Source organism: Triticum urartu, chromosome 4A, assembly GCF_056163025.1.
Source record: "Triticum urartu cultivar PI428250 chromosome 4A, HENAU_Tu73, whole genome shotgun sequence".
Lineage (NCBI taxonomy): Eukaryota > Viridiplantae > Streptophyta > Magnoliopsida > Poales > Poaceae > Triticum > Triticum urartu.
In genome coordinates this window covers 529,418,350-529,422,707 of record NC_141876.1, presented here as the reverse complement: position 1 = coordinate 529,422,707, position 4,358 = coordinate 529,418,350, and positions in this window count along the sequence as shown.

The following is a 4,358-nucleotide window of genomic DNA, read 5'->3' as shown; positions in this document are numbered from 1 at the left end:
TGGAATTGGTGAACATTTTTCGTATTCACAAACATATATTTTGAATTTGTGAACATTTATTGAATTTCTAACTATTTTGTCAAATTCGCCTTATATGTTATTAGATTGTAAGTGTTGAAGTGTGTATGTGGATTGCCTAGCCCTTTTCATGAGTTCAGACTTTAGGTTGCGTGAATTGTCTAGCCCTTTCCATTATTTTGGACATTTGGTTTGCATTGGCTAGTTCATGAAGCTTAACACTAAGGATATGGTGTGATGTATAAAGAATTATGGTCAATGATATATTTACTGTTTGGGTCAAATTATTTTTTGAAAGCAAGGGTTAAAGTTTGCCAAATAAAAGAAGATTATCATTCGGACTGGATAGAGTATAAGTAAATCCCACTCGATCCTGTTTGCATCAAAAGCTAGCCTACTTTGGAGAAGAATGCACCAATCATTTTGGTAGCTATAACTCATCTCAACAATTATGTTTAGGCCTCATTCCCCTAATGCGCCAGCCATTATCTCATTTCCCATATTTCTTAGTCTCATTCCCAAACACTTCACGATCAGCACGTGTCACATGTGGTAAGCAATTCAAAAAAAAACTTCACGATCGTAGAGAGGGAACGCCAGCGGCCATGGCAGCATTATCCCCTCCTTTCATGCCACTTGAGAGGATGAAGGCTCTTGCGACATCGTGCGAGAGGCATCGCCACTAGAAAGGTTGCCACCATCCTGACCACGACGGCAATGTTGCAGAGCATATGGTAGAGGGTGTAGGACGGTGGAGCAACGACGCTTCGGGAGGAGTTGCACTCGAACAAGGGGCACTGCAGTCTATTTCTTCTTTCAGGCGAGTGGCAGCCAGATTGACAAGACTCCAACAAGATGACAATAAGGTGTTAGATCCGACAAAGAGTCATCTTCAGTAGCAGAGGCGAACATTGAGCTCCATGGGAGTCTCAACAGTGTACTCAGTACTCATCAGTAAGAGCGGCACGAGCAAGAAGATCATGGATTATTTTTCTTGAAAGAGGGCCAAGATCAGACATAAGAAACTGCTTACTAAGACGTGCCTTCACAAAGGCAATATACTCGGGGTCTTTGCCAGTGAATGTCATGTCATCAACATATGGCAAAAGAGTCCTACCAAGAGCAAAAAGGTGGACAAATAGTGTAGGATCATGAGCACTCGCTCAGCGGCAGCCACCACAAAGGCAGAATACTCAAATCAGGCACGAGGGGCTTGCTTAAAGCCATAGAGAGAGCGATAAAGACGACAAAGCATGTCATCAGGAGCAGAATAACCAGGTCATGGGTGCATGTAAACCTCCTCACGCAGCTCACCATTAAGAAAGGCATTCATAACATCAAGCCGGGACACAAACTAGTGGCGAACAGAGATCATATGGTTTGTAGGAGCAAAAAGTCTCATCGTAATCAACACCATGCTTATCCTGAAAGCCACGAGTCATAGTACGAGCTTTGTAACCCTCAACAGAAGCATCAAATCGAGTCTTAATCTTGTAGACCCACCAGGTGATGGGACAAACACGAGGAGGAACAAAAATAATATCCCATGTGCCGATGCGCTCAAGCATTCTCCTCTACCATCGCAAGGTTCCATTTGGTATGAGCAACATCACAATGAGAAGCCGGCTTAAGAAAAGCAGTCCCAACGACCAAGGCAGTCAACACGTGGAATAGAACGAGGATGCAAGCCATAAGTAGGCTGAGATGGGGAAGACGACACAACTCATACATAGCGTGTAACAAAGTGAGGAAAAGATGGAAGAATACGAGTAGGAATCATTAGAATAAACTCAGGTGATGGAACGAGGAAGCCACCGGCGATGAATGTGTAGAATCCTATGATAAGTGAGGTGAGGAAATCATCAGGGATGATGGCATTGGATCTGCAATAATCGGAGAAGCAGGAGCAGTACGGCGAGTGGATAAGGGCTCAACCGGAGTGATAGGAGTGTTGGGAAAATTGTGGAAATAGATATCCTCCACTGAAAAGGTCGAAGTGGACGCGGCTAGAAGGGACATGGTTCATCAAAAGCCATATCCTGAGAAATAGGCATCTGACGACCAACATGATCCCAACAACGATATCCCTTATGCTTATCGTTGTATCATGAGAAGACACACTCAACGGACTTAGCAGTCAGTTTGGTGTGTTCACGAGGGGCAAGAAGGACATATTAACACAACCAAACAATTGAAGCGCCGAATAATCAGGAAATGATCAAAGAGACGCTCGAAAGCAGCGCCACCCGACAAAGTAGTGGATGGAGGTTGATGAGATAGATGGAAGTGGAGACAGAATCGACCCAAAAGTGCGGTGGATGAGAGGCAGTGACCATCAACGCACGAGCCGTCGCAAGAAGCTTATGATGCCTGCGCTTAGCCACACCATCTGAGCATGAGCACCAGGACAAGATAACTGAGAAAGTGTACCCCGCTCAACAAGGACTACATGCAACAACTTGGAGATATACTCCCCACTAGAGTCGTCACAGAACACACGAATAGGCGTAGATAAGACCTCACTACGAGAAGAAATAAAGTATATCCAGGTGTGTCGAGAGAAGTCATCTATAAAGATAATATACTGGCAATGACCTCCTTTCAAGGCAAAGGGATATGGGCCCCACACATCAGAGTGAACAAGGTCAAAAGGACGCTGAGACACTGTCTCAATATGAGTATAAGGAAACTAGACCTGTTTACCAAGGTGACAAATCGATGGTTTAAATACGCCGTTCGAGATGTATGCAAGAAGACCACGTTGAACCAATGATGAGAGATGAGAGCCACACAAGTGACCGAAGGTGATGATATCACTATTGAAAATAACTCGTAGACAATGCAACAAAGGCAGAGAGACTGGTGGCGGTGGCAGCAGAGGAACTTGATCCAGCATCCCATGTGCCTGTGCATTCTCTGTTCACCGATGATTTGGCTTGGTGTTCTTCTCCTGTTTGTGAGTTTTGTGCCACACACTTAATTAAGCACCCCACATCTACTGTGCGCCCTTGGCCCCGACTTTAGGTTGCGTTGTGTCCTCTGCTTCGACTGTGCGAGCTCCTGCTTGCCATTGGTGCTGCTCCACAGCAAAGCAAAGGATGCCCATCCAGACTGACAGGGAGTGGAGGTGGACACAATGGTGGACGTTGACTCCATTCGAGTCTCAACAGTGCGCCATTAGTAAGAGCAGCACGAGCAAGATCCTGGATATACTTCTGTTATAGGAAATAAAGAAGCCATTAGACGTAGAAGAAATCTCAATCTTAAGTAGTGAAGAGGACTAAAATCGTACATAAGAAACTCACTATGACGAGCCTTCACATAGGCAATGTACTTAGTCGTCACCAATGATGATTGACATATAGGGTAAGTGTTTGGCCATGAGTTGAATGGTGGACAGAATGTTCAGGATCATGAGCACTCGTCAAAAAACTAGCCACAGGCACCACTGAAGCGCTCAAATCAGGCACGAGGGGTTTGCCCCTTAGGAAGAGACCCAGGTGGTGGCTACATGTAGCCATTCTTGACATCAAGCTGAGAGACTGAAAGACTAAGGCGGGCAACAGGCAAAAGCGGACGTGGACGCATGCCATAAGTAGGATGAGACGGGGAAGATGGCACATCAGTAGACACATCCACAACACGTGAATGACGTGTATAAAAGTGAGGCAAATATGGAAGAATACGAGGAAGATTCAACGAGATAAACTCAAGTGATGAAGAGCGTGCATTCGCGCTACCAGAGAACGCATAGAGGGTTTGGAGGAGAGGCAGGAAGCGCTGCGGGTGGAGCAGCAAGTGCTCTTTATTCGTCTAAACCAGGATCTCCATCTCTTTGAATAAAAGCCATCCTTTCCATCGACCAGCCTACGAGCATCTTCGTAACTATAATGAAGGACGTCGACACTATCCCATTCTACGTAGCAAGGGTAATTCTAGAAACAAAAATTATTTTTATTCTGAGTTTTATTCTCAGATTCTATCTGAAGGGTTTGCGATCATTGTGGAAATGCCATTCTCTCTACGGGAATTATTTTGTCCGAAAGAAAAAGAAATACCAAAGTTTTAGAATTTAAGGAAGACACCGGTGATGAAGGTGTAGAATCCTGTGACAGGCGAGGTGAGGAAATCATAGGTGATGATGGTGCTGAATCTGGAATAATCAGAGAAGCAGGAGTAGTACGAGGAATGGATTAGGGCTCAACAAGGGTGATAGGAGTGTCGGGAAAAGTGAGGAAACGAATATCCTCCATGGAAAAGGTCGGGGAAGATGGACGCGGGTAGAAGGGACGAGACTCATCAAAAGTCATATCCCAAGAAATAGTCATCTGACGACCAAC